The 21544-nt window shown below is 41.0% G+C and overlaps 1 protein-coding gene across 1 annotated transcript in view; it reads right to left on the reverse strand.

The window, feature by feature from the left end:
- The window catches only part of ADAM11 (ADAM metallopeptidase domain 11), a 149682-nt gene that overhangs the window by 380 nt on the left and 127758 nt on the right, over nucleotides 1-21544 (reverse strand). The window lies entirely within an intron of this gene.

The following is a 21544-nucleotide window of genomic DNA, read 5'->3' on the forward strand; positions in this document are numbered from 1 at the left end:
GATCTAAAACCAAAAAGGGTGGATTGTGATCATGATCCCAGTCAGAGCTAAACAAAGCCAGCATCCTCAAATTCATCGGCGGCCACCATCATAACTAATCAGAATCTGCATTAGCCTGCCAAGATGACCACACATGCTCCAATAACTCTATTCAACCCAGCCACAGAGAACTGGGACTCCTACGTAGCACGTTTTGAATATTTCACAGAAGCAAATGACCTCCTGGAACTCTCAGACAATAGGAACAGGGTGCTCTTCCTCAGCTACTGTGGACTAGAAGCGTTTGAGATAGCCAAGGTGCATAAAGCATCAGCAGCCATGCAGATAGTGCCCTAGACTGCACCTCCGAGAACACTTAAAACACATCACTTATTATTTATTTATTAATTGGACTTTTATGTCACCCCTCTCCAATGACTCGGGACAGCTCACAACATGTAATAAAACAATACATAACATTTTGGGTCCAATTAATTAAATATATAATCTAAAATTAAGAACCCTAAAAACCAGTCATTCTCATTCAATCAGTTTCTCTCAGTCTATTCATTGGCCAGGAGGCAAGAATCTAATGGCCCCAGGTCTGGTGACATAAGTAAGTCTTGAGACTCTTGTGGAAGGCAAGGATGGTAAGGGCAATATGGATCTCCAGGGGGAGTTGATTTCAGAGGGCCGGGCCCCCCAGAGAGAAGGTTCTTCCCCTAGGCCCCGCCAACCAGCATTGTCTAGTTGATGGGACCTGGAAAAGGCTAACTCTTTGGGACCTAACCATCTAAGGTAGTGAGACAGCATGAATTCCACTGCAGAGCCCAGGAGGAATAAAAAAAATATGTCACAGGGCTAAGAAAAGTTGCAATGTATTGTGGATTCAGAGAGCTGGATGTGTTGCTGTTAGATATACCTGTCTGCAGAGTGAGGGATATCAATTTGCAAAGATGATAGTTAGCAAAGCCTAACATCACTCTGCAGACAGTGCTTGATGAGGCCATAGCAAGTGAATCATTTAAGAGATCAGCAGTGGCCCCTTCAAAAAACTGGAAGCCCGCCAATGGACCAAACTGCCACAGTACATCATGAGAGCACCAAGCACCAGTTGTTGACCAATGAAGAAATCTGCCACCTCTGGGCTGAATACAAGAGGGCAAGCTGCGAAGCAGATGACAATCAGCCCTTGTGTGCCAGCTGTGGGGATAATCATTCCAGAGCAGTATGCAACTAGAAGGAAGCCATCTGCCAAAGATGTGACTGAAAGGGGGATCTGGTGAAGGTCTGCCCTGCCAGCCCGCCTGCCAGATACTGCACATGGCAACCTGCCACTCAGACAGGACCATGGACAACACTGTTGCACCATTCCATCCTGCCAATAATGGGCAAGTGGAGAGAATGGTGCAATCTACAAAAGAAGCCCTATCCAGAATAGGCCCAGGAGATTGGCAAGCCAAAATCAACAAATTCCTCCTAGTCCAGCACATTACCCCAATACCACAACAAGCACGAGCCCATCAGAATTACAAATGAGCTTCTGGCTGCAATCACAATTAGACCAACTACACCCAAATTATACTGCTGAAGCTGATTTGACCAGCAAGCTCCAGTCATTCAGTGTAGAGGACGTGCTGTATGTCCACAACTATGCCAGGGGTGCTCTCTGGATCCCTGCCAAGGTAATAAAGATAACAAGACCTCGCTCAAACAGAGTGGAACTAGAGCAGTGGTTCTCAACCTTTCTAATGCCGCGACCCCTTAATACAGTTCCTCATGTTGTGGTGACCCCCAATCATAAGTCTAGCACTAATTCTCCCAACAGAGCTTCAAGCTGATTGGCAGAGAAGTCAGAGGGACACCCACACTTTAAACGAATGATTGGTCAGATTGTAAACATATTTTCCAGAGTGCCAGAATAGAAGTTTTAGTTCCTAACACCATGGGAGATTTGTCTTTTCCCATGGTCTTAGGCAACCCCTGTGAAATGGTTGTTCAACCCCCAAAGGGATCCCAACCCCCAGGTTGAGAACCCCTGAACTAGAGGATAGTAGGTTATGGAGAAGACACATAGACCAACTCTGTTGTTGACTAGAAACCTCAGTTCTAAGGCAAACCAAGAAAAGCAAAGTCCCTATAGACACTAGCCAACAAATGTAGACTCAAACCCAAGTAATTAATGGGGTCACACACCTGAGGAACCTGGAATCCAGCAATGGGCTTTTGAAGAAATGATTCCATGCTCCGGAGGAAATTCTAGGTGTTTCCATTGGTCAACTCAGCAGCAACAGACCCATATAACCTGGCTACCACCACCCCTCCAACTGAGTTGCACAGGTCAGAATGAACCCATCATCGCCCCGCCTACTTGTGTGACTATGTTAGCTGAATCAGTCTCTATCTATCAGTGTTCTACCCTAGAGGGGAGGGATGTTACATACTAATAAGCCTAGGTACAAAGACTTCATCCAGGTCCACCATTCCAATGGGAAAAATAGCTGACTCCTTATAAAAGGGCGAGCTGTCAGACAGGCAAATTGCTGGGTTGTACTGAACTACCAAATAAAGGGCTGCTGTTAGTTGAATGAATCAGTGTCCTGCCTCTTCTATCACCCTATCTAACAGATAGCATTAGAAACATTCAGTTTTCTTCTTAGAATTTTGAACTTCCAATGTACATGCAGAAAAGTGGCAGTAGAATTTCAATCTATAAGAAAGAATACAATTTTTTAATTTTTCCTAATCTAAAAGCCTTTTTACCAATAGACAGTAAGGACAATATTTTACTACAATGCTCTCCTTGCTGTACTAGTTTTTTATTTATAAGGGTACACCAAAGAAAACAAATTGTAAGGAATTTCTACCTGTAAGCCAATCTGTTCAGCTTTTACCATTTCATTTCTATGTATTTTAACTAAATCGATCAAAACAGCCAATAGATCAGGGCTTTGAAACTCAAGGCTTGGAGGATGGATCTGGTCCACAGGTGCTTAGATCCAGCCCTCAGGGCTGCCCTGGAAACAGTGAAGGACTGGCGCTTGGTGCCTTTACCAGTGGAAATGGGGCTCCCAAGTTCCGCTGGGAGCTCCATTTTCACTGGCAGATGGTTGCAGGAGGCCATTGCAGCTGAAAATAGAGTTCGGGAGCTCATTTTCACTGGCAGAGCACTTGGGCCACCACAGGCACCCCAGACACAAGGGAGTTCAGCTGCACACAGCCACTCTGACCACTCACCCAGCCCCCCAAAGTCAACACAACCCCAATATGGCCCTCAATTAAATTGAGTTTGACAACCCTGCAATAAATTGTGAATTTGGGATTTCTCACTGTCCTTTGTTTTAAAGCTTCAGTCTTTCCTGGTGTAGCGGGAGGGAAGAAAATAAGTTTTGGTGGGAAGGAGGAGGAAGTGGGGGGTTTTCTGTGGAGAAGTCTGAAAGGTAAGGATAGAAAGGGATGCCTGGGGTTAAAGGCAATATGAAAAGATAGGAAAACTACAAAACTTATGCCAGACCCATCCTCGAATACAGCTCATCTGTCTGGAACCCACACCACATTTCAGACATCAACACTATCGAAAACGTCCAAAGATATTTCACCAGAAGAGCCCTTCACTCCTCCACTCGAAACAGAATACCTTACGAAAACAGACTAACTATCCTAGGTCTTGGAAGCTTAGAATTGCGGCGCCTAAAACATGATTTAAGTATTGCCCACAAGATCATATGCTGCAATGTCCTTCCAATCAACGACTACTTCACCTTCAACTGCAACAACACAAGAGCATGCAACAGATTAGAACTTAATATTAACCGCTCCAAACTTGACTGTAAAAAATATGACTTTAACAATCGAGTCGTCGACGCGTGGAACTCATTACCGGACTCTATAGTGTCTACTCTCAAACCCCAACATTTCTCCCTTAGACTCTCCACGATTGACCTCTCCAGGTTCCTAAGAGGCCAGTAAGGGGCGTACATAAGTGCACTGATGTGCCTAACGTCCCCTGTCCAATTACCTTTCCTTTTCTCATATATCCTATATATTCTCTCCCTCTCATCCACTCCTCTTCTTTTTTACTTACTATCCCTATATATACTACTTAATGTCTATTTCATTCCATATGTATTATATATTGGACAAAGAATAAATAAATAAATGAATGAATGAATGAATGAATGAATGAATGAATGAATGAATAAATAAATAAATAAATAAATAAATAAATAAATAAATTTAAAAAAGGCTTAAAGGGGAAAATGTAGAAAGAGGCCTGAGAGGATAGGAAAAGAGACCTGGAAAAAGGAAGAAAAAGAGGCCTGAGGGGTAGGAAAAGAAGCTTAGGAGAGAAATGGAGAAAGAGGCCCGGGAAAAGAAAGCAGGAATGAAGGCAATAATGAGGATAGGAAAGGCTTTTGTGAGACAAGACTGGGGGAAAAGAAGGTGATAAGATAGGAGAAGCTTCTGTGGGGCAAGCAGAGGAATCCACAAAGGAACAGAGGCAGTGGAAGGAGAGCCCAGCAGAGAAGGTCTGACCATCTACCTGAATAGCATCTCATCAGCTGCCCTGCCTGCTGAGAGGAGACTGACCACCACTCAACTACATAACCCAGGCCAGCAGAGATGCCTGAGCAAGGGACCAGTGTGAACCATACCAAATACCAATAAGGCCAGGCAAACCCAGATTCCAGGGGTAGCACTACATCAGTACTCCCACGATTCTCACTGGACTATTCTTACAAATAATGCTGTTGGTGTACTATAGATTTGCTATTGCTGTGAATGGCAGCAATTTTTTTTTTAAAAAAAACAACTTCTTCTATAGAAATTGCAAACATATTATTTGAGAAATGTCTCCAAATTTTTCTAGGAGTCTTTGGATTCACAAAACCTGAAACGCAATTTAGTTCAAAGTAATTTAATGATATATAGAATGTTATCCCTAATCTGCAAATGAAATTCAGTGAATGATATACAAATATTAAAGGGGAAAACATAAGATGGGTTGGTCCTAATTAGAAACATAGAAACATAGAAGACTGACGGCAGAAAAAGACCTCATGGTCCATCTAGGCTGCCCTTATACTATTTCCTGTATTTTATCTTACAATGGATCTATGTTTATCCCAGGCATGTTTAAATTCAGTTACTGTGGATTTACCAACCACGTCTGCTGGAAGTTTGTTCCAAGGATCTACTACTCTTTCAGTAAAATAATATTTTCTCAGGTTGCTTTTGATCTTTCCCCCAACTAACTTCAGATTGTGTCCCCTTGTTCTTATGTTCACTTTCCTATTAAAAACACTTCCCTCCTGAACCTTATTTAACCCTTTAACATATTTAAATGTTTCGATCATTCCTGAATAAAATGCTATAAAAATAATAAGCATTTATAAAGTGCTTACAAGTATTCAAGGCATCAGTCTGAATCTTTATTCAAATAATAATTTTAGGTGGCTGCAGTCAGTACTCCTATAGAAATGTAGAAATAAGGCAGAGAGAACCAAGTTTTAGCTAAGCTCATGCCAGAAGAAATTTATCCATACCATAGTTCAAACATTGGCCTTACTTCATGCCATCTTCAGTTCTCATGCAAAATATGTACTACAGACAGGAAACTAGTAAATCTGCCTTTTGCTTGTGCAAAAGAAAACCAAGAAAAGGGATTATGTAGAAAGAGAAAGGCTTTTCATCACCCAACTTAAGAAATCAGAGTACCAGAGTGACCTATCACATAAGAAAATTGCCTGTGTTTGAAGTTAATAAGGGTCATAAAGCTCTTTAAAGATGTAAACAACTGCATATTTGTGAATATTATGTTGTATGAACCTGACCTATCTAGGGCAGTTTGTAAGAGAGACGGGGCCTCCGATAGCAGAGGGAAATCTCCCCCCTTTAGACATGACAAAGTAAACTCTATGGGGGAGGGGAGTTGGTGGTATGTGTCTTGCCTTCTCTAGGCAGTCAGCCTTGGAGAGAGTTTTGCACTTTGCTGTTTCTCCAGCTGTTGTGAGCCATCATAGGTAGTGTTGGGTTTCAGCAACAAGATGACTCAGGCCATTCCTCCTAAGGAAGAGAAGGAAAGGACAGAAGCAGGAGGAGCCATATACAAGAAAAACAAGGCTAGGCTCACTACTCTGCCACTTGACAGCCCCACCTGCGGTCCATTTCCTAGGCTGCTTTCTCCTCCCTTTTACTCATATCCTGCATTACCCAGCTGCCTGTGGTCTTTCCATATAATATGCAGTTCACAAACCACAGCTATTTCAAATCTTCCTTAGCTAAAAAGAACAGCTTCATTTAAAAAAAAAAGTGGAGGACAAATAATTCCTAAACAAATTGATGCATATTGGCCAATACTGTATATATGAAGGAGACTTATCAAGTTATGGGTAGGGTCTTAGCTACAAGGATCCAGATGCAGTTAAAAGCCAAAATGAGTGTGATTGTTAAAATTGGCTTGCAGCAGAGATTCAGAATAAAAACAAGACCATCCCTAGTCAAAAGGATGCCAATGCAGTGACTTCAGCATTTGTAACATAGGAACAGGATTTAAGCCCTTATTGTCACACAGGCATTCAGCTTTGGTCACAGTTAGTAAGATCTGGAACAGAATTGCCTGCAGCCATTTTGGAAATTAAAAAATAGGCAACTATTTGCCTATACTGAGCAAGAATTTCCTTGTAAAGATTTCAGACCAAAATTCCTTCTAAACCATAAATTTGCCATCTTGTTTTATAATCATTCCATACAGAATCAATAATAACCATGATATCCAAATCGTTGTGGTGTAAATTCTCTAATATTTTAATAATAATAATAATAATAATAATAATAATAATAATAATAATAATAATATAATAATAATAATAATAATAATAATAATAATAATAATAATAATAATAATTTATTAGATTTGTATGATGCCCCTCTTCAAAGACTCGGAGCGGCTCACAACAGTAATACAAAATACAAATCCAATGTTAAAAGCAAAAACAGTTTTAAAACCCTTAATTAAAAACAATCATACAACACAAACAAACCATACATAAAATGGAGCAGCCGTGGGGAATCAATTTCCCCGTGCCTGGCGACAAAGGTGGGTTTTTAGGAGTTTGCAAAAGGCAAGGAGGGTGGGGGCAGTCCTAATCTCCAGGGGGAGTTGATTCCAGAGGGTTGGGAACGCCACAGAGAAGGTTCTTCCCCTGAGTCCCGCCAAATGGCATTGTTTTGTTGATGGGAGAAGGTCAACTTTGTGGGACCTAATCGGTCACTGGGATTCGTGCGGCAGCAGGCGGTCCCAAAGGTATTCTGGTCCAATGCCATGAAGGGCTTTATAGGTCATAACCAACACATTGAATTGTGACTGGAAATTGATCGGCAGCCAATGTAGACTGCAGAGTGTTGATGTGACATGGGCACATCTGGGAAAGCCCATGATTGCTCTCGCGGCCACATTCTGCATGACCTGAAGTTTCCAAACATTTTTCAAAGGTAGCCCCATGTAGCGAGAGTTACAGTAGTCGAACCTCGAGGTGCTGAAGGCATGAGTGACTGTGAGCAGTGACTCCCGGTCCAAATATGGCCGCAACTGGTACATAAGGCGAACCTGGGCAAACGCCCTCCTTGCCACAGCCAAAAGATAGTGCTCTAATGTTAGTTGTAGATCTAGGAGGAAGCCCAAGTTGCGAACCCTCTCCGAGGGGGTCAGTAATTCCCCCCTTAGGGTAATGGACGGATAGATGGAATTGTCCTTGGGAGGCAAAACCCATAGCCACTCCATCTTGTCAGGGTTGAGTTTGAGCCTGTTGACATCCATCCAGACCCCAACAGCCTCATCACATCCACTGCTTTGCTGACTGGACATGGGGTGGAGATGTACAACTGGGTATCATCAGTGTACTGATGATACATCACCCCATGCCCTTGGATGATCTCTCCTAGCGGTTTCATGTAAATATTGAATAGCAGGGGGGAGAGTACCGACGCCGTGGCACCCCACAAGGAAGAGACCTAGAGTTCAACCTCTGACCCCCCACTAACACCAACTGCAACCGACCGGAGAGGTAGGAGGAGAAGCTCTGTAAAACAGTGTCTCCTACTCCCAACCCCTTCAGCCGGCACAGAAGGACACCAACCATGGTCGATGGTATCGAAAGCCGCTGTAAGGACAAGAAGCACCAGGACAGAGGATAAACATTTAAGCTTTCATATATGCTAAACATTTGATTTTTCACATCTATATTATCTATATCCTCCCTATTTGCTATACCAAAGGCCATTGATTACAGCTTCAATGCTTACAAAAATACATACTCAAAATGAAGTGATAAATACAATATATCTCACCTTTTGATCGTCTTTTTTAAAAAACAAAGGTTTTTTTTCCCTTTTTTACTTATGAATGCAAAACCTAGCTGCTAACATCTCCCCATGGAGTAGAATACACAACATCCCAGAGTTAATCTACCTGGATAGAGGTAATAGTTGCTGATCTTCTGTCCAGGGTGCTTGAGATGTTAATAGTTTCTATATCTATATGGATATAAAAAACCAAGCATACATACAGACATACCACACATGAAATTGTATAGGCCCAGGGGGAAACAGCATCTCAATTCCCCCATGCCTGGCGGCAGAGGTGGGTTTTAAGGAGCTTACGAAAGGCAAGGAGGGTGGGAGCAATTCTAATCTCTGGGGGGAGTTGGTTCCAGAGGCCGGGGCCGCCACAGAGAAGGCTCTTCCCCTGGGTCCCGCCAAGCGGCATTGTTTAGTTGACAGGACCGGGAGAAGACCCACTCTGTGGGACCTAACCAGTCACTGGGATTCGTGCAGCAGAAGGCGGTCCCTGAGATTATCTGATCCGGTGCCATGAAGGGCTTTATAGGTCATAACCAACACTTTGAATTGTGACCGGAAACTGATCGGCAACCAATGCAGACTGCGGAGTGTTGGTGTAACATGGGCATATTTGGGAAAGCCCATGATTGCTCTCGCAGCTGCATTCTGCACGATCTGAAGTTTCCGAACACTTTTCAAAGGTAGCTCCATGTAGAGAGCGTTACAGTAGTCGAACCTCGGGGTGATGAGGGCATGAGTGACTGTGAGCAGTGACTCCTGGTCCAAATAGGGTCTCAACTGGTGCACCAAGGGAACCTTAGCGAACACCCCCCTCGCCACAGCTGAAAGGTGTTTCTCTAATGTGAGCTGTGGATCAAGGAGGATGCCCAAGTTGCGAATGATTCCCCCCCACCCAGGGTAATGGATGGACAGATGGAATTGTCCTTGGGAGGCAAGACCCACAGCCACTCTGTCTTGTCTGGGTTGAGTTTGAGTTTGTTGACACCCATCCAGGCCCCAACAGCCTCCAGGCACATCACTTCCACTGCTTCGTTGACTGGACATGGGTAGAGATGTATAACTGGGTATCATCGGCATATTGATGATACCTCACCCCATGCCCTTGGATGATCTCACCCAGCGGTTTCATGTAGATATTAAATAGCAGGGGGGAGAGGACCAACCCCTGAGGTACTCCACAAGGGAGAGACCTCGAGGTCGACCTCTGACCTCCCACTAACACCAACTGCGACCGACCAGAGAGGTAGGAGGAAAACCACTGGAGGACAGTGCCTCCCACTCCCAACCCTCCAGCCAGCACAAATTGCAAGTTGGCATCATTCTGAAATTGAATCTTCTCCTTTAGAAAACTGAATACATCCAAACATCATGTGAGACCATAATAATTCACTCTATCATTCTTAAAAGAACAGCAGTTTCTCTCTTTTTCAGTCTGTGTTATGTATGCATTTTCAGCCTGTATTCTTTATTTTAGCCTATCTTATATTCACAATAGTAAAGCTGATTTATATGTTTTGTTCTTCTAAATATTGTTGTTACAAGCCAAATTGTTAAAATGGCGTGTTATATTAAACTCAAGATTTAACCTTTTCCCAATCTCAGTTTGTGACATAGAATGTACTCCTCCTCTCTGATTCAGAGCTTGAGAAATTGATAAGTATCTGATTCTTCTGATTCTTCCACATATTGTTCCACTGTAAACTGCCAGAACAAAGCCACATTCTTGGGGAAAAATAAGTCATCCGGACAGATAATGTACTGAGAATGTACATTGGTACATTATTAGTAAAATAAGGTTAAGTCCACAGCACTAAGGATGCTTAATTAAGAAGCAGTTACTGTTAATGAATGCTTGCACTGGAGAAGGCATTTAACAATGCCAGAATTTCTATATCTTGGTATCTGGCAATAGCTGACATACCAGCAGATGGGCCAGGCTCTGAGCCTTTCACACTGTGTTATTATTTGGTTAAGAGCCATCCACTGAGCTTACTGGTTTTACACTTAAACACTCCAACTCTCAATGTATTCAAGATCCTTCCAGTAGTATAAGGGAGATCAGACTCTTCAGCTCAGTGAAGGGCTGTAAACATTTTTACTACCACACTGTGGGCATGGCTTATTTTATAGGTGCAGCTTGCTGGCCATGTGACCAGGTGGGAGTGGCTTGATGGTCATGTGACCGGGGTAGCTTAAAAGTCATGTGACTGGCTTAAAGGTGGCCAACTTGACATCACTCACATCAAGGGTTTGGGTTAGGGTGCCTGGCCTCTCCTCGCCTCGAGGAGATACAATTTCCCTATCTTTTTACTATTACTGAACACCCAAAATATATTATTTAATTCTGTGTATATATGCCATGTGTGTACATACATATTATACATAGGCACACAAAAATATACATTATCTACTATGTAAAGTGTATGTGTATGTACACACTCACACGCACACACAACTCTAAAATTAAAAATTCTACACTAAAATTCTAAAATTATACATATTCAACCTCTTTTACTGCGATAGAAAAAACATACCCAGAGCCGAAAAAGAAAGAAAAAGTTCAAAAAAGAAAAAAAAATCAAAATTTTTCTACTGGTTCTGCATACCTGAGCAAAATTTTTCTACTGGTTCTGCGTACCTGACCATACCCGCAGGAGCCCATCACTGCTTCAGCTATATCTGTTTTGATATACATTCTTAACATAACATATACTTTCAGTCACTATGTTTTGGACAGTTTTGAAAATAAAAAGAGATGACCCAATTTAAATTATCTTTATAAAATTATTATTTGATAATTAATCAGGAATTACTCATCTAATAGAAAGAAATTTAAAAAATAAAAGATACCACAAAGTAAATTGCTCCTAATTAGCACTGCACTGCACCTCTCAGAGCCGAAATTCTGAAAATCTTTTAGATAGATCTTGACCACAGGATGGACATTTCAAAATAGCATGGCAATATTCTGTTACATAAAATCATTGCAGGTAGTCCTCAGCTTAGAGACATTTGTTTAGCGACTGTATGAAGTTATTATGGCATGGAAAAAGTGAATTACAACCAGTCTTCACACTTATGACCATCACAGCATCCACAGAGATACCTGATTAAAATTTGTGGGACCCACTTAGCAACTGCATCGATTTGTTTGACAACTATGGCAAAAAAGGTCATACAACCAGTAGTCATAAGTTGGGGACTATCGGTACTGAATTCTGTTTCTAGCTGATTGGAGTGAAAGGAGTGTTGAATAGATTGGGGAACAAGCCCTGTTGGGTTTAATCAAGCAATCTTAGAAATGTCTTACACTGTGAACACTATATGAGTTGGTTGTATATTTGTAAACACAGTATAACTGTTCTGTCGGGCTCTCTGGTAGAATCCTTCCAAAAATTCACAGGTACAAATTTCAGACACACACACACATTTGAAAATTCAAAACAATGTTCTTTATAATGAAAATTCACTTAACCTAAGCCCTCTTTTTGTATAGTAAAGAGCACTCGTCTCCAAACAAACTGGTAATTTATACAAGTCCCTTATCAGTTCTGTGATACTTAGCTTGCAGCTGTGAGGCAATTCACAGTCCTTCTTCTTTCACAAAGTGAAACACACTTTGCTCTGGTTTAGTTTCAAAGCAGGGAAAAATCAGCACACAAAAAGTCAACGTCAGCAAAGCAGTCGTGAAACACAACAAACGATCAGATAATCCTCCACAATGGCCAAACCCACAGGCTGCTATTTATAGCAGCCTCACTAATTACCACAGCCCCACCCAACCACAGGTGGCCTCATTTTCTTTGATAATAATCTCTCAGTTGTTGTTGCCTATGCATCGCTCTCCGCATGCATGGCTGTATCATTAACTCTTGGTCTGAATCCAAGGAGGAGCTAGATAATTGATCTCTTTCTGAGCTGTCTGCCACACTCTCCTCCTCCCTGTCACTCATGTCTTCTTGGTCAGAGGAGCCTTCATCATCAGATTCCACCGGGGCAAAACAGGCCTGCAGCATGTGGATGTCTCCCCCACATCCACAGTCCTTGGGGCAAGAGCTGGGCCAGAGCTAACCACAACAATAACCAGATCACACATTTGGGAACAATCACAGGGTGTTCGGTAAAGAAATAAGTCAGAAAATCAGTAAGTCAGGTTTCTGAACGTTTAACTTCAAGCATTGGATTGAATGGCAATTCTAAAAAGCAGACTTCCACCAAACCTAAAATGTCCCTGTAACTCAATATGGGTTGGCTGTGTCTATTTCCTGCTATGGTTCTGTGGGCAGACATTAAACTTCCTGCTCGGAAACCTGCATAAAGAATGTTCCTTTACTTTCTGAGATTATGTGATGCCTTGAAGGAAGCAGGCTTATCTCGTAACGGATGAGAATTTTAGAGGTGAAACAAGAGCCAGTATTAAAATACCCTTCCGGAAAACAGTTTAAAAAGTAATACCAGGACATAACCTGACTGATCTTGCAAGCTTCTCATTGCAGAAGAAATTGTACTGAGATAAATACAGTACATGATAAAAGACTGTTAAATCCACAGTACCAAGGATGCTTAATTAAGAAGCAGATACTGTTAATGAATGTTTGAATTGGAGCAGGCATTTAACAAAGGCATGATTTCTATTTCTTATTCATTTTCTATTTCGCCTTTTCATAACACCTTAGCACCCTTGCAGAACAATGGCTGCAATTGTGTAAATGTTTAGTACAAATGATCAGAAATAAAATTTCCTAGAAATTACCAGTCATTTGAAAACAGAAAGTTCTGATAATTGATACAATAGCTGCGTGCACAGCTCACACTCATGGTAGAGAAGACAGTCTGTTCACAGTTACCAATGTAACACTCGGGGGTGGGCGGGGGGGAATGGGGGGGAACACAGTGGGGCAGAGAAAATGGAGCTCCACCCTAGAGCACCCAACTTGCATCAAAAGTTGTTGAAAGAAAATGCAGGGCATCCTCTTTGGGCAGCCTCTGCGTTCTTCCTGAAACCATTTAAAAACCTTAAAGCTGGCGATTCTGCTACAAACAAAAGTGTCTAGGAAAAGTATAAGATCTGGAATTAATTCTATGTGATCTGGGTTTCTGCCTCCCCCTCCATTCCGAATGTCTATTGTATTCTCTAGAAGAGAGGTCTTCGTAGCTGGCTGGAGAATTCTGGGAGTTGAAATTCACAAGTCTTAAAGTTGCCAAGTTTGGGAATGGGGACCCCTACTCTAGGAAATAAAATGAATAATGCTTGAAACTTAATGTTTTGCTAGAAACCATGGTTTTGTTTGGTAGTTTGCAGGAAGGAGGCCAACAAGCCACTCCCACTTGGTCACATGACCATCAAGCCACACCCACAAAATAAACCACACCCACAGTGTGGCACTAAAAAATTTGGTACCTCTTCACTGGCAACACTGCACATTATGGTGCGCAATATGATAGAATAGAGTAGAATAGAATTTTATTGGCCAAGTGTGATTGGACACACAAGGAATTTGTCTTGGTGCATATGCTCTCAGCGTACATAAAATAAAATACTGTATACATTTGTCAAGAATCATGTGGTACGACACTTAATGATTGTCATAGGGGTCAAATAAGCAATTAAGAAGCAATATTAATAAAAATCTTAGGATATAAGCAACAAGTTACAGTCATACAGTCAACATGGGAGGAAATGGGTGATAGGAATGATGAGAAAAACTAGTAGAATAGAAGTGCAGATTTAGTAGAAAGTCTGACAGTGTTGAGGGAATTATTTGTTTAGTAGAGTGATGGCATTCGGGAAAAAAACTGTTCTTGTGTCTAGTTGTCTTGGTGTGCATGATGAAAAGATAGGAACTTTTGTATTTAAAGAAGCACCTCAGAGAGAGATACAGTATGAGTGGATCATGTGAATGAGGGACAACTTTATATAAGATGTGTTCAAATCTTGCCCCATCTCAATTTTTCTCCAGCCTAGGCCAATGCAGTTTGATTTGCTAGAGATCGGCAGTGGTATCCAGGGGGTATGTGTCTATGTGTCAGTAATGGGTTCTAAAACCCATTGCTACTAGTTGATGTGCACGCTTGCCTCCCACCATCACCGCTACCAGTTTGCAGAACCAGTGCGAACTGGGAGCAATCCACTGCTGCTATATATGTAAAAATAGTGCTATATTTTACAAACAGAAATAATTTTGATCATACGATGACTGCAACCATCACTTTGATTATTTTTATACTGTCTCTATGAAAAGGGCTAGACTTTCCAACTCTGCTTCCAATTTCCTTGAATTATGATTAATCATTCTAAATGTCAGTAAATTTCTTCTAAATTCTAGGCTGATTCTCTCCTCAATTGTTCTGGTTTCTGGTAGAATTCTAGCTATTACAAATAACTTTTACTAAATGCAGTATTTCATAAACAAAGAAACTCCATCTTTATTCTCTTCCTTCCGTATTCAAAATACACTTCATACTAGCACATTTCTTGTTCTCCCGTTATCTCTCCTAATTACATTCCTTTTGCATTCCTCCCAGCCTCCTCCGTTCACCAAGATTTATGTACTCGCAGCATGATTCAAAAACAGCAGAAATGACTAGAAAATAACGCAGAATGAGTTTGCTTGCTTGGAAGCTGAACGGGAACACCTTCCATTTTTGTTCTACAACATTGAAACTCCACCCTTCCTCCCCACTGACCCCCTGACATACCAAATACATCACTCCAGTATTTAACCCATTCCTCCCCTTAATATCTTCTTCCAAACACTTGTTCCTTACGTTTTTGGACCCTTCTGAATTTAGGATCGACCCAGCGAACGTCTGATTCTTCCTCGCTAGATTCTGGACTCATAGCAACATCCTGTGGCTGGCTTCCCACCTGTTCTACTACCTGTAACCCTGGGCCCACCACTAATTCATAAACACTATCTGTATCAGAGTCCTCAAGAACTTCATCATCCTCCAACTGACCAGGAGTATGTACAACATCAATTAATTTCCATACATTGCTTCTTGTCCTGCCTTCAAGTCCTTTGGAGAATAGCTTGACTCTTCTTCTTTGTGACAACCCCTTCGATATTGAAACACTACTATCATTTCACCTCAGTCCTCCTTTTAACTAAACTTTTGTTGTTGTTTGTCATATCCGACCCATCACAATCCTGTAAGCAGTGTTACACTACGCCTTCTTGTCCACTACCATCCCCTGGAGTCCATTTAATCTCACACCAACTGCTTCAGTGACTCCCTCTAGCCATCGCATTCTCGGTCGTCCCCTTCTTCTTTTGCCCTCAATTATTCCCAGCATTAGACTCTTTTCCAGGGAGTCCTTCCTTCTTATTTGGTGGTCAAAGTATTTGAGTTTCACCTTCAGGATTTGGTCTTCTAAAGAGCAGTCAGGAATCAATCTCCTCTAGGATTGACTAGTTGGATCAACTTGCAGTCCAAAGGATTTGCAGGAGTCTTCTCCAGCTCCAGAGTTTAAAGGCCTCAATTCTTTGGCACTCAGTCTTTCTGATGGATGATCTCTGGCGGGCCTGGGACAAGGGTTTATCCTCTGTCATGGTGCTTCTCGGCCTCTCAGTGGCTTTCAATACCATCAACCATGGTATCCTTCTGTGCCGGCTGGAGGGGTTGGGAGTGGGAGGCACTGTCCTTCAGTGGTTCTCCTCCTACCTCTCCAGTCGGTCGCAGTCGGTGTTAATGGGGGGTCAGAGGTCGACCGCTAGGTTGCTCCCTTGTGGGGGTGCCTCAGGGGTTGGTCCTCTCCCCCCTGCTATTTAATATTGACATGAAACCACTGGGTGAGTTCATCCAAGGGCATGGGGTGAGGTATCATCAGTACACTGATGATACCCAGCTTTACATCTCCACCCCATGTCCAGTCAGTGAAGCAGTGGAAGTGATGTGCCGGTGCCTGGAGGCTGTTGGGGTCTGGATGGGTGTCAACAGACTCAAACTCAACCCTGATAAGATGGAGTGGCTGTGGGTTTTGCCTCCCAAGGACAATCCCATCTGTCCGTCCATCACCCTGGGGGGGGGAATTATTGACCCCCTCAGAGAGGGTTTGCAACTTGGGCGTCCTCCTCGATCCACAGCTAACATTAGAAAACCATCTTTCAGCTATGGTGAGGGGGGCGTTTGCCCAGGTTCACCTGGTGCACCAGTTGCGGCCCTATTTGGACCGGGAGTCACTGCTCACAGTCACTCATGCCCTCATCACCATGAGGTTTGACTACTGTAACGCTCTCTACATGGGGCTACCTTTGAAGGTACCTTTGCATTTCCTGCTCTGATCCAGCATTCAGGGCACAGTCATTAGCAAAGAGGTCACATAGCACACTCTCCTTTATCTTTGAAACAGCCTGGAATCTTCCCAGATGGAACAGTTTCCTGTATCTCAGGCTAACTCCCAAGGAACTAAAAGAAAGAATAAGGAGACAAGGGGGTTGCTAAAGATAAAGATATAGGTGTAGAAGCCACTCAACAATTAGGGGGGGAGATGAACATGACACTCAGGAAATAGATGAGAAATTAGCTGTGGAAGGAAAAAATCAAAATAAGATGCAAGAAGAGAAAGATAATGAAGAGAAAGGATTAATAAATAGGAATTAATCAGATAATTCATTAAAAGCTTACAATAGAACAAATGGGGGGAAGGAAAATTTCTTCAAAAATAGAGAAAGGTTTAGAGAAAAAAGATTTTTTTTCTTTTTAAAAAAGGTCTCATTGATGGGTATTCAAATAATACAGAGAAAGAGGCAAAGGACAACCTCTATCAAAGGATAGCTCTATCAACCTCACATGAAAGCCCTCATAGTTCTGTTGTTCAGTAGGTATAAAAATATCACAGTTATAAGACTCCAAGAGAGAGAAATAAAAGGATGATTTAAAAAATCAATAAATGCTGGAACTCCAAAACGATTAAGAGATAATGGGTAATGATAAAATATATTAATAAAAGAAAAAATAGAAAATACAAATACGGGAAATAGTAGCATAATATTAATACCGTAGACAATAGAATCTATTATAATAAACTAAATTTAGCAGGTGAAAGTTTAGGATTAGCTAATCTAATTGTATTATTGATATTAAGAGTTGTTAAAGTCTGTGATGAATTTAATTTTTTAAGGATAAGAAACTGTGAGGATTTTGAGATATATCCCCAGGATTGATTAAGGTTTGTTAATATTAGGCCTAATTACTAGTCCTAGACATTTGGGATATTGAAATTATGGTAGAATAATGAGTAATTTTCAAAATATTAAATATTTAATGTCTTTAATGTCTTCATCAATGATTTGGACAAGGGGATATATGGGGAACTCATCAAATTTGCACATGACACCAAGCTATCAGGAATAGCCAACTCTCCGGAAGATAAGTTTAAGATACAGAAGGATCTTGACTTGAACATTGGGCGCTATCTAACAAAATGAAAAAAAGTAAGGTTCTACATTTAGACAAGAAAAATAAAATGCACAAAGCTTAGAACTACTGTGCCTTAAACACGATCTTTGCTGGATCTTACTCATTACTACAATAAAGAGCTGTTGTTTAAGTCTGTCTTAAGCCCCTTCAGTCCCAGGATTTAACACCTGGTGATGAAGATGGAATACTGAGGAAGGCTAAGCGTAAAGAGCTGAAGCAGACGCCAAAGGTCCAGCCCAGCAAAAGAGAATGGCAGCCATTTTGCATGGCAAAATTCAAACCGCTGACTCCTTTTGACCCAGCCAAAGAAAACTGGGGGTCCTATATGACCCATTTCCACTGCTTCCTAGACATCAACACCCTCCAAGGCCTGGCTGAAAGAGAAAAAGGACACTCTTCCTCAGTCATTGTGGACATGAGGTCTTCAACACAGCCAAGTCTCTAGCAGAGCCGACACTAGTAGAGATGGTTCCTTGGCTGACATTTTCTCTTGCGTCTAAACAAAATTATCGGAGCGCACGGTAATTTTGCTTAGATGCAAGAGAAAATGAGGGCTTTTAATTTCACTTTTGGATTTGCAGGGAAGAGAGCCGCGGGAAAGGACGCTGATTTTTTTCTTCTTCTGCGGGTCGAGGACGGAGCTGGCGTTGGGGGTGGCAGGTGAGGTGGCGGCGGTGCAAGTTATCAGCGCTAAGAGAAACATGTCAGCGGCCAGAAAACCCCAAGTCTAGAGTCCCTTTTTTTATTGCTCTCCTCTCAGCCTCAACAGGGCGCCGAGAAGTGGGGTTTTCGGAGTGGGGAGGCAAAAACTCTCAGAATGTCACCGCCAAGGCATTTCTCGATGGGGCCCTCAACTTTCCTTCAATTACCACCCAATCTGGTAATTTTCTTGCAGCAAGGAACCCTTCCAAAAGAAAATTACCAGAGATGGGGGGGGGCTTTATGGTAACACGCACCGCTTTGGAGTGGCCCTCTCACCTGTCATCGCCAACCTCTATATGGAATATTTTGAAAATAATGCATTAGAGCAATCTAAACACAAACCTAAACTTTGGCTGAGATATGTTGATGATACTTTTGTAATTTGGCCACATGGAAGGGAAAAACTAGACAATTTCCTCACACATCTCAATAGCCTACACCCCAAAATACAATTTACTATGGAAACAGAAGCCAATGATCAACTTCCCTTTCTGGATGTACTAATCTATAAAAAACCCAATGGCACCCTAGGACATACCATCTACCAAAAGAAAACCCATACCAACCGTTATTTAAATGCACACTCCCACCACCACCCCGCACAGATCACCTCAGTAGCCAAAACTCTCATCACCAGAACCAAACGCCTAGCTGACCATGAGCACTTAAAAACTGAATTGAACAAACTCAAATATGTATTAATTTCTAATGGATTCAAAAGGAAAACAATCACAAACCTAATCAAAAAAGAGACACCCCCCAAAAAATCAAGATCAAGAACAGGATAATGGTACCACCCTCCTCAAGGGCACCACAGACAAAATTAGTAAAATTCTGCACAAACATAATATCAAAACTTCATTTGTCACTAACCAAAAAATATCAAACATCCTAAGGAACCCAAAAGATAAAATCCGACTAGAACACCAAGGAATCTATGAAATCCCTTGCAAAACATGTGCAGCCACATACATTGGACAAATCAATCGAAGAGTGAGCGCACGCATTGCAGAACACAAGAATGCAGTTAAAAAAGAAGAAAAGACTTCCTCCCTTGTCCAGCACATTAAAAAAACAGGGCACGAAATTGACTTTGAAAAAACTAAATTACTTTCCAAAACAGAAAATTTATATAGAAGAATTACTATGGAAGCTATAGAGATTGAGAAACACCCCCTCTGCATGAACAAAAGGGATGATACGTCCCGCCTACCAGAGATTTGGAAACCAGCCTTAAACAAAAAACATTTCATAATAATCACCATGTCAATCCTTCAAGTAATTGTGATTCCACCAACCAATCAAATCACTAAACCATAGTCACCCAATCTATTTGCTACATTCAAACCAAATCTCCACCCCTAACACTATATATAAGGAAGAAATGGCAGTTGCAAACATTCCATATTTACAACAGCACGAAGCTTAAAACTTCAGCCTGATGATGGTGAATGTGATTTCACCGAAACGTCGCATAGACACTCAAAATATTACACGGGGCAAAACCCGAACTCAGAACAATATATATATATTTGTTTTCGTAGATTTTCACGGGTATATGTATGTAGATTGTTCTGAGTTCGGGTTTTGCCCCATGTAATATATATATATATATATATATATATATATATAGATAGATAGATAGATAGATAGATAGATAGATAGATAGATAGATAGATAGATAGATAGATATAGATATAGATATAGATATAGATATAGATATAGATATAGATATAGATATAGATATAGATATAGATATAGATAGATAGATAGATAGATAGATATAGATAGATATAGATAGATATAGATAGTCTGAATCGTCTTTGTTTTTTAATTCCTATGTTTTGTTTTTTAATTCAGCGCACACCATTATTTTTTCAATTACCTATTCTTCTTTCAGTATATCATCATTTTTCCATGCTTATGCAAAAGTTATCCTCACAGCTGCAGTTATGTGCAATATTAGGTATAATTGACTTTTTTCTAGCTTCTCCCATGCTATTCCCAATATTTTTTTTCTATTTTCTTATCTAGCATCTCTTCTAACCACACATTAATTCTTTCCCAGTATAATTTTGTCCTTCTCCTTTCCATATTATTTTTAAAAGATTATGATCAGCCCATTCATTTGCTCCTATCTCTATTGAATTCATCAGATTTTCTACCCTTTTATTTGCCCAGATCATGTCTATTCTAGATCACCTCTTATGGGGGTTTGAATAGAATGTCTTCCACTTGGTGCAGAGTTTGTCTCCCAGTTGATGTCAGGGTGTTTAAAAACCCCATTACTATTGTGATGTGCTTCCTACATACCTTAGTTAGCTGACTAGCAAAAAGTTCATCTAGCAAAAAGTTCTTCTTCTGATTGGCCTATAGTATAGACCTATAGCAATGTCATTTCCCCCAGCTTTAATATTGACTCAAAAACATTCAAGATAATTTTCATTATTTTTGTGCTTTATTTCTGTAGAGATGTAGTTATTTCTAATATGTAGTGCAACTCCACCTCCTCTTTTATTTGGTCTATTTCTTTTAAATAATTAAAATCCCTTTAGCTGTATATTCCATTTGTTGGTTTCATCCCATCATGTTTCCATAATGTCAACAATTTCATATCTACCCTCATTTATTTGAATTTCTAATTCATCTTCTTTATCCCTCATGCTCTGTGCATTGGTGTATAGACATTTGAGTCCATTTTTATTGATGCTGTGTTTGCTGTCTATATAACTTGTGTTGTGCCTGACTGCCCCTACTTTGTTGCCACCTGTTTTATTAGTACACATGGTATGGAACTCGCTATTAAATGCTTGTTTTTGCTTGACAGCAGGGTTGATAAACTTACTCCACACACATCCATGTTGCATGCACCTATAAATTTTAGATTGCTGGGGACATAAATGATATGTATCAATTAATTCTCTGTCCCTGTTGTTCAGTTTAAATATTTATCCAGGAAATCTATGAATTTAATAACAAGTAGTTCAGTCTATTTCTTTGATGGATGCAAACCATTTCTTTTGTACAGTTTTTTATTGGACCAACTGCAGACTTTGTGTCTTCCCTTTTACACCACTCC

Source organism: Erythrolamprus reginae, chromosome Z, assembly GCF_031021105.1.
Source record: "Erythrolamprus reginae isolate rEryReg1 chromosome Z, rEryReg1.hap1, whole genome shotgun sequence".
Taxonomy (NCBI): domain Eukaryota; kingdom Metazoa; phylum Chordata; class Lepidosauria; order Squamata; family Dipsadidae; genus Erythrolamprus; species Erythrolamprus reginae.